This window comes from Sarcophilus harrisii, chromosome 6, assembly GCF_902635505.1.
Source record: "Sarcophilus harrisii chromosome 6, mSarHar1.11, whole genome shotgun sequence".
NCBI lineage: Eukaryota > Metazoa > Chordata > Mammalia > Dasyuromorphia > Dasyuridae > Sarcophilus > Sarcophilus harrisii.
The window spans coordinates 187351451-187362151 of NC_045431.1; positions in this window are offsets into that span (position 1 = coordinate 187351451).

Here is a 10701-nt window from a genome sequence, read left to right on the forward strand (position 1 = left end):
TATATGTGCTGGTTTCCAGTATTTATTTCTTCCTCCTTTTTTTTCTTCATCTGATTTCTTCCTACATTCACATCTCCCTTACTTCATTTCCCCAGCCATCTCACACCCAGGTTTACTTATATCCAGGCCTGCTGGAGATATTTTAATACCCACGGATTCATAATTTTTTTATGTGTCATGGATGCCACTGGCAGTTTGGCAAAGCTTATGGATCTCTTCTCCCAATAGTATTTTCAAATGCATAAAATGGAGTTTCAAATTAAATAAATAAGAGCTGTCAAATTATTTTAAGAAACTAATTCACAGAACTCCTTTCTAGTGGTACTCAGGAAATTTCAGGGCTCTAGTCTTCAAAAATTGGTCCTCATTCTTCAATAAAACCATGTGGAAGAAATCTAATCCCTCTTTCAAGTTAAATCAGCTTCTTTAAGGAACCTGTCTCTACCAGACAGTGTCATTAACCATTAAAGTCTAGTTCTTCCATTCAACAAAACAAACATTAAGGTGCAGTGCTTGGCACCAAGTACATAAAACCAACAATAAAACAACCCCTGTCTTAAAAATCCTTAGATTCTCTACCAAAAATACTGCATCATCATTATCATTATTTCAAAATTCCTAGGGAATAACTTCCTTTTACCCCAAATACTCACCAGTCCATCCTAATTCAGGGTCTGGTATTTGATGGACTTAGAATCCCTTCTCAAGAGACAGAGCATCTCTCCCCTTGGGAAGGCTGAAAGTGGGGGGGAAGGGACCTAGAGGAAAGAGGTCCAAGTCATTCTGACGGATGAACCCTAGGAGCCTAAAGAGGAGTGGAAAGGAAGATAAAGTGAGAGGTCCTGGGGAACTGAGGGTGGAGAAGGAAGGACCAGGACTGGAGGGAGAGAGATTTTACTGACTAGACAATATTGAGTATGGTGCCTTGAGCTATGGCATGAATCACAGCAAATAAAAGAGAAAAATTAACCAGTGAGCTAGAGGTTCTGAGATGGGCACTAGAGAGGACTTAAGGGGGAGCTAGGAGAAGGCATTCCCCTATGGTGTGAAATTTAGAGAGCCAGGACTCATTTTGTTTGTTGCAGTCCTCTAAGGAAGAAGGAGGGGTATGAAGGCCAGTGCTAACTGAGCAGAGCTGTGTCTGGTCTGAACCGGAGTTGGGTTGGCCAGGAACCGGCTCCTATGAGGAAGTAGCTCAAATCCAGCTCTGGTGCGGACCTGATTCCCCTAAAGAGAGGGGGGAGGGGTCGCCCTGAGAGGAGCTTGGCTTGGGCTAGTAAAAAGCAGGCAGCAGCAGGCCAGGATGATGGGCATGGAAAGTACAGCCTTCCGCAGGCCTTTACTTCCCCTGAAAGAGACTGCCGGGCTGCTCTCCTTGGAGGCAGTGAAGGTGGAGGGCCCCCAGATTAACTCCTGTGGTGGCTGAAAGAATGCCGGCTTAGGGGCCAGGAGTGCTGGTTCTGGTCTCACTTGACCACTGAGCCTCTGTAAAATGATGGGGGTGGAGGTAAACAAGGTGGTCACTAAGATCCATTCCAACTCTAGGAGTCTCTGAGTCTCTGACTCCACCATAGCTCAGCCTCAGGGGCCAGTGAACCCTCCTCTGGGCCCTTGGGTTTTCCCCAAGGAAAAGGAAGATCAAAGAAAGGAAAGCAGTTGATGGTTCTGAAGGCCCCTTCCAGCTCTTATTCTTTATTATACTTTATAGTGGTGCTGATTATTGTTGGGGGGACAAGGGGGAGCATTTCTAAGCCTTCTGTCAGTCTTGTTTATTCAATTTCATTCTATTTCTCTATAACCCAAGTAAGTCCCTTAAATGCTGAGTATGAAAACATGACTGATCTTAGCACCTATTAATAAAAATTAGGAAAAAGTGGCCCACTTCTTCTCCTAAGATGGCCTCACTAGCAGTGACCTTTTGGGGTCCCAGGGTCTGTGACCAGTGTCACAGGGGCTCTACTTCTCCTTCTCCTAGTTAAGTGTTTTCCTTCTTCCCTCCCTCTTCCTCTGCCCCACCCCCTGAGGGCATCTTTTAATGTCAGTTGGCCCTTGCATGGTTTTAATATTTGCCCCAGGACCAAGTACTCCTGGCTTTGTCTACACAATGCAGCCGGAGAGACTTGTGCACCCATGGTCCTGTGGGCAGAACATACTCAAAAACAGAACAAACAGCCAACACGTATACACATGAATAATCATTACATACACATTTAGGTATGTGCGCACACATACACACAAATACCCACGCAAACAAATATACAGTTAGGCAATAAACATTAAATACCTATTTGCCAGACACTCTGCTCAAGAGCTGGGGATATAAAAAGAGGCAGAAGGTAGTCCCTTTCCTCAAGGAGCAAATGGGCAAATCTGATACATAAAAAGGTGAGAAAGGAAGGAGACATGATGAAGCTCAGAGGAGCAAAACTGAGTGGGAAATGAAAAGATAGTAACCAAGCATATATGCAAGCACATAGTCACACATTCACTATGATTTGGGTGACTGGTCAGTAACTGAAAACTCAGAGCTTTCTCCTTCCTAATTAATCATCTACAAATAAATCACGAGCCAGTTTCCCCCTGCTTTCTCTGCTCTGTACTGGGAAACAGGAAGATGGAACAGACCTCCTCCTTTTCAGGTCAAAATGTGATGGGATCAGAGGGAAGCAAACTCCTTCAGGACATTGCCTGTCTGGTTAGGCACTAGGGAGACTAGATTTTCATACAGAGACCATTCAGAGAACAAGACCAGGTAGGAGGGTCAAATACAGGTAGTTTTCTGATACTGATAAGTTCTGGAGGAAGGAGGGCTCCTGGGACCTGAGATGACTGATAAGAAATGTGGCCTATGAGTGAGTCTGCTGCCAGAGAGGAGAAATCCTCACGGGATGAAAGCTGTACTTGCAACTGTGCTGAAAACTTTATACAGTTTTGTGATGCCCTCTGTCTGGCCTTAATGTTCTATATTAACAAACAGTGTAATAGCACTAGATTCACATAATGTCACCTTGTTTTGGGTGTAAACCAACTGATATGCCCCATGTGCCAATAATAATTGGGTTTATTATTATTAGTAATCACAGCATAATACATTTATAGATGCCCTATCTACAAGGAGCTTGATGGAGAAAGTTTTTCATCTTTTTTTGACTCTTTTTTTCTTCTTCCTCCCCTCTCAATGCCTTCCCATTCATTTCCAAACCACATCAAATGTACTTTAGTCATCCTTTTCACCCCTTTCCTAATGGACATGGTCTTTCCCCCCTAGGTAAAAGAGGCCATTTTTCTGCCCCCTTTCTTACCTTGCCTTAATCACTGATTGGGCATTGTTTCAGTCAAATGCAGACCTCTTCAGGACCGTAGCTCAAAGAGGCCAAGGTCTCCCACTGCATCCAGGGCGTCTCCAGTCGTCCCAATCTATGTCTTGCCACTGGACCCAGGTGCTCTGGGGGAGAGAGAGTGAGACTGGTGACTTTGCACAGCCCTTCTTCACCCAAATCTGACTCATTTGCATGTCATGGCATCCCCTCCCTGATGTCATGATTGTCTTTGAGAACAAAGGACAAACAAACAACAACTTACTGGAATTTGGCCTGGGCGGGAATCTGGGACTTAATGGATGATTTATTGCTTTGTCTTGAATATTTCATTTTTGTGTTTTTATCTCTGTCACCTGGCACAGTGCCTGGCATCTATCAGGCATTTAATAAATGTGTATGGAATTGAATTGAATACAACCAGAATAATAATCTTCCTAATTCGCTTGTAGCACCCTAACCTAACTCACAGTTGGCCACTCGTAGGCCCACAATACTCAAGGGGTAACCAACTATCTCAATCCAATATGTCTCTCAATATGTCTTCTGACTCTACCTGACTAGGCTACGATTCCCTGTCTTATTTTCCTATATCATAATGGTATTATAAATGTGTATTAAATAGCAGGTATGTGAAGTCTGGGGATATGATTCTTTTGGACTTCAAGGTAATTTCAACTCTAATTTACTATCTTTTATGCCAGCCTCTGCCAGACAGGGCTCTAGGGGAAAAGTGTTCTCCACCAGACTTGGAGATAACAGAGAGTTTGATCTCAGCCAGTTTAGCTTTTCTACTATATAATGCTACATAAAAAGCAATCATAAATAATGAGCAAATACATTTATCAAAGCAAGCAAATCAAACGGTAGTCAGGAAAGCCATTTTAGTTAAGATAATAGAATATATAACATGGGAGAGAGATGGATCTTGGCCATCTCACCCAATGAATCTGCTCTTTAGAGGTACAGGTGCTGAGAATTCAGATACATGTTAGGGTGTCAGTTTCCCCTCATATGCTTCAGGGTGCTCTCATTCACCAAAGTCCGTGCCTTTTCTCTTCTTTCTCATTTCTCTCTGCTCTTTCTTCACACCTCTGTTTCTCTGTTTCTTTCTCTGCTTCTCCTGTCACCAAAGCCCGTGCCTTTTCTCTTCTTCCTCATTTCTCTCTGCTCTTTCCTCTCTCCTCTGTCTCTGTTTCTTTCTCTGTTTCTCCTGTCACCAAAGTCCATGCCTTTTCTCTTCTTCCTCTTTTCTCTCTGCTCTTTTCCCTCTCCTCTGTCTCTATGTCTGTTTCTTTCTCTGCTTCTGTCTCATTTGTGCATGTTCTCATTCTTTCACTTTCTCCTTTCTAACTCTCTCTGATTCTTTCTTCTGTCTCTTAGTCATCCAAGCGTCTCTTCTCCTTTCCTGTAAACACTTATCAAAGGATTGTCCAACAGGGGGTAGCTAAGCCCACAAGGGGAGGGGGTTTGAGAATGGGACAGAGGGGAGGACTTACACAGCATTAAACCAAACCACCATCATTCCCACCACTTTCTTTCCACACTACCGAGTTCTCCCTTTTATCTTCCAAAGCAGCTCTCCTACTGACACCTCCTGTGCCATTTTCTTCCAGGGAGCTAGAGCAACTTAGATCAGGCATCAGGTGTTGGCTTAGTGTTCCTAGCAGCCGCAAAAGCATTAAGTGTTCTTGGCACAGTTCCACAGACAGGGCACCTGGGGCAGGCCATTAGCATGAGAACTGGGTGGGGGGAGAATTGTATGAGGCACTAATTTTTCCCTCACACAACAAATGTACAAAAAAGATAGGAGATCCCATTTGTCTCCCCAGTTCTCTGGCCCCATTTAATCAATGAATAAAATTAATGAATCTGCAACCATTAATTATATGTGTGCTATGTGTTAGGACAGTGCTAAGCACTGGAGATAGAAATCCAAAAGTGAAATAATCTCTGCTCTCAAGAAGCTTACCTTGCTTAATAAGGGAGACAACATACAAATATAAAGGTATATTTGAAAAAACAAAATGTAGATAACTTGAAATGGGAGGGGAGGGGAAGGCATCAGCATCAGGGGCCTGACTAGGAAAGGCCTTCATGCAGAAGGTTGTACTTGATCTGGGTCGTGGAGGAAATTAGGGATTCCAAGAGAAAGAGGTAAGGTGGGAGTGCCTTCCAGAATGGGGAGCAGCAAAGGTACAAAGATGGGAGACAGAAGATCTTCTATCTGGCAGGAACAACTAAAAGGCTGGTTTATCTGGATTGTAGAGAGTATGGAGGAGGAGTAATGGATAGCACCAAGCTGTGAAGAGTTTTCTATGCCAAATAGAGTTTTTGGCTAGTTTCTGATGAGTGAGAATAATTAATCATCTAAAGTGATCACATTATTCAAATTCTCACTGATTATTTCCTTTGGGCTGAAACCACTTACCACTTTTTACATAATTATAACTTCAAATAGTAGAAATTCAAATACATGCAACCATTTCCAAATATTCTTTATTTTACAAGTTGAGACTATATATTTGATCCTAGAGGTAATAGGGAGTCATTAGAATTTATTTAGTTGAGAAGTGATAGGAACATATGCATTGGAATGGTGAGTGGTCAGGGAGACTGATTAGCAGGGTATAATAATAATAATAATAATTATATATATATATATATATATATATATATATATATATTACACATATATCTAGGGGAAGAGATGGTGTGGGTCTGAAACCGAGGGTTATGCTGGAAGTAGAGAAAAGTGGAGTGAGAGATGAAGTAATTATGTTTGCCAACTGACTGATATGTAGAGTGAGAATGGGGAGTTGAGGATGACATCAAGGTTGAGAGGTTGGAAGATGGAGATATGATGGTACCTTCAATAGAAAGAGTTAAGTTTAGAGGAGAGGGTTTGCAAGGAAAGATAAGGGTTACATGAGAGTTTTAGAAATGGGAAATCTAATTTGAAATGTTCATTCAGCATTTGGTGATGTAGCACCAGAATATGGGAGAGAGATGAGAATGAGATTTGTTGATCTGGTTGTCATCTATATAAAGATGACAAAAGAACCTGTGAGAACGGATGAGACCTCCCAGGGAGAGAATGTAGGGAGGGGAGAAAAGAATCCAGGACAGTCTAGGGGATAACTAGAGCTATGTATGACATACAGAATAATCTGCTTAGGCCAGGCTGGGTTCCTGACCTTCCCTGCCACACATGTTCCTTATTCTCCCTCCTATGCTTTTGCTCATCACATTTTCCCTCTTTGATGTTCTCTCCCCTTTCCTTTCTAGGTCCGACTCCCAGATGCTTACTTTGACTTCTTTAGTTCATGATACTCTCCTTCTTTTCTGCTATCCTTCAGCATTTAGTACATGGCATATCCAACCTAGAACATGATTCTGCATTATCTCATAGATATGTTGGCTTTCCCCCCATAGATCACAGGATTTAGATGCTTTTTATTGGGAAGGATATACTCAACATTTATGGCAACTTAATAGAAAGTAATACAGTTAGGGAAGGGGTGAGAAACTATCATCTGGGAAAATCTAGAAAAGCTTCATTTACACCTCGGGTATATTCACGATGTCAGGAGAAACTGAGGAGGGCCCCAACATATTGTATGGCCCTCTTGTGGCAAATTTATGGGGGATCATGGATAAAAACTGCAAAGTTTGGGCAGGCATGGGTGAACTGCAATCTGCATCCTTGGAGCAAATATCCATATTAAATGAGATGATAGAGCCATTTAAGAATCCTTAGTGGCTAGTCTAAAGAGGACACTTCATAATTTTGTTTGTTGAATTGAATTCAAATTATACAAATATGGTGTATACAGAATTGTGTGTAATAACATTTCACTTGTCATGACTACATTATTCCAGGAGATGGTGCAAAGACATCTTGTATTTTAAATGAAAAATTATAGGAAATAGTGATATCAGAGCTCCATTGATTGAAAGCCATTGAATTCTATGAAAAGGAAATATTTTCTAGTCTTCTTGTATCTGCTGAACATATATTGTATATATGTAACACAGAGTTAAGTACTGTGGGGTAATACTGAAAAAGAAAATAGCATTTTTACTCTCCATTCTATTCGATCCCATTCCATTTCACATACATTTACTGGGCTCCTATTGTATATAGTCCTATGACAGGCAGTAATGGGGATAAAAGAAATAGATAACAGTTTTTGCCTTTCTGGGGACCACAGATTGTGTAAAAGGGTTAAGATTTATACAAATAACTAGATAAGCAGTATAATGGCTAGAGTATGAGATCTGGAGTCAGAAAGTCAGTCAATAAACATTTCTTAACTTCCTTTTAAGTGCCAGACTAAGCACTGAGGATATATAAAGAAGGAAAAGACAGTCCCTACTTTCAATGAGCTTAGAAAGACAACAGGAAAACAATTAAGTACAAACAAGATATCTATAGAATAAATTGCAGATAAGAAATGGGAAGGATCAAGTACTGCCTGAGTACACAGGATTATAGATTAGAACTGTAAGGGATTTTAGGGATGGTCAAGAAAGGAAATTAGAAGGGAGATGACTAGTTTAGTGACACAGGATCTGAACCCAGGGCTTCTGATTCCAAATCTAGCCCTCTTAGTGCTCACCAGGTTTCCTTGCTTTCATAAAAGAGATAGCTTTTGAGTCAGGCTTTGAAAGAAGTGAAAGCTTTTCTTCCTTCCTTCCTTCCTTCCTTCTTTCCTTCCTTCCTTCCTTCCTTCCTTCCTTCCTTCCTTCCTTCCTTCCTTCCTTCCTTCCTTCCTTCCTTCCTTCCTTCCTTCCTTCCTCCCTCCCTCCCTCCCTTCCTTCCTTCCTTCCTTCCTCCCTCCCTCCCTTTCTTCCTCCCTCCTTTCCTTCCTTCCTCCCTCCCTCCCTTTCTTCCTCCCTCTCTTCCTCCCTCCCTCCCTCCTTTTTCCCTCCCTCCCTTCCTTCCTCCTTTTCTCCCTCCCTCCCTCCCTTCCTTCCTTCCTTTCCTTCTTTTCTTCCTTCCTTCCTTCTCTGCTTTCCTTCCTTCCTTCCTTCCTTCTTCCTTCCTTCCTTTCCTTCTTTTCTTCCTTAAAAATTTTATTTTAATACACATTGCTTTATGAATCATGTTGGGAAAGAAAAATACCAAAAGGGAAAAATCATGGGAGAGGAAAAAAACAAAACTAACTGAAAGCTTTCTAAAGGAAGAGATAAGGTAAATGCAGTTCTGGGAATCCCTAAGTGGGGCATTCCAAGGATAAGAAGCTACATGCATAAAAGTACACAAAGAGAAAACAGGGAATGTTCTGGGAACACAAAGTAATCAATTACTTTGAGTAGATGAATGAAAGTAGGGCATGGTGCATGGGGAAAAATAGTTTGGAGCCAAATTGTGAAGAATAATTGCTTGGGAGAGCAATGAATGTCTAGAATGCAAGGTCTTAATGAAATCCTGGAAAGTTTTGAGTGTCAGAAATTCTAACAAAGGTGCTTTATTCAGTGTTCCGCAATAAAGGATGGCTGGCTGGGCCACTGAAGTCACATTATCTATAGCTACCTAATGACATATGTGGTTAAGGTCAAATATTTCAAAGATCTTATTTTCTAGTCAGGTACCAAGAGTCACTGGAATTGTACACTATTTTATACACATGCATAATGCCCCATCTTTAAATCCAGTGTGTTTGGTATAATTTGCCAGGTATGTGATTGGTTGACAAAAAATTCTTAAGCAGAAGCAGGTTTGCTTCTGGAGATAAATTTTCATAGTACACATACTTTGCTGTTTAGTGCTATTATCTCAGTCAATGATCAGTTAGTTAAGCAACGTTTATTAAGTGTCTACTAATGTCCCAGGTACAATACTAAGCATAGAAAGGACAAAAAGATGCAAAAATCTCTGCCTTCAAGGAGCTCACAATCCAATTGTGAGTGAAGGGACAACATGCAAATATATACACAGCAAGCTACTTATAAGATAAAAAGAAAATAATTAATAAAAAGAATGCCCTAGAATAAGAGGGGAAAGAAAAGCTTCCTGTTCCAGATGGGATTTTAGTTGAGATTTAAAGGAAGCTATTTGGGAACTGCAAGGGTATACATGAAGGGGAAGAAAGGGAATGTGATTGTCATTCAACTCATCAACAATGCTCTTGATTAGGGCTTCTTAAGCTTTTTCCATTCAAGACCCCTTTTTGACCAAGAACATGACTCTGGGGTATACAGGTATATAAAATAGGTATACAAACCAAAAATTTACTGATAACAAATCATCATTTCATGGTCCCTACATTCAATAATGATCAAACCCATTGTTTAAAAAACTTAACTAGATAATTCTAAGAAAATAAATTACATGGAGATAAACTGGAACCATTCCCATAAGAACAGGAGTGAAAAAAGGTTGCTCACTATCACCATTACTATTCAATATTGTATTAGAAATGCTAGCTTCAGCAATAAGAGTTGAGAAAGATAGTAAAGGAATTAGAGTAGGTAATGAGGAAACCAAATTATCACTCTTTGCAGATGATATGATGGTATACCATGAGAACCCCAGCATTTCTACAAAAAAGCTATCTAAAATAATCTACAACTTAGCAAAATTGCAGGGTACAAAATAAATCCACATAAATCATCAGCATTCTTATACATCACTAACAAAACCCAACAGCAAGAGATGAAAAGAGAAATTCCATTTAAAGTAACTATCGATAGTATAAAATATCTGCCAAGGGAAAGTCAGGAACTGTATGAGTAAAACTACAAACACTTTCTACACAAATAAAGTCAGATCTAACCAATTGGAAAAATATTAAGTGTTCTTAGATAGGTCAAGCAAATATAAAGATGACAATACTACCTAAACTAATCTATTTATTTAGTGCTATACCAATCAGATTCCCAAAAGACTATTTTACTGACCTAGGAAAAAATAACAACAAAATTCATCTGGAAGAACAAAAGGTCAAGACTTTCAAGGGAACTAATGAAAAAAAAAATCAAATGAAAGTGGCCTAGCTGTACCAGATCTAAAACTGTATTATAAAGCAGTGGTCACCAAAACCATTTGATATTGGCTAAGAAATAGACTAGTTGATCAATGGAATAGGTTAGGTTCACAGGACAAAATAGTCAATAACTATAATAAGCTAGTGTTTGACAAACCCAAAGATCCCAGCTTTTGGGATAAGAATTCACTGTTTGACAAAAACTGCTGGGAAAATTGAAAATTAGTATGGCAGAAACTAGGCATTGACCCATACTTATCACTTGATACACCAAGATAACATCAAAATGGATTTATGATCTAGTCATAAAGAATGAGGTTATAAATAAATTAGAAGAACATAGGATAGTTTACTTCTTAGACCTGTGGAGGAGGAAGGAATTTGTGACCAAA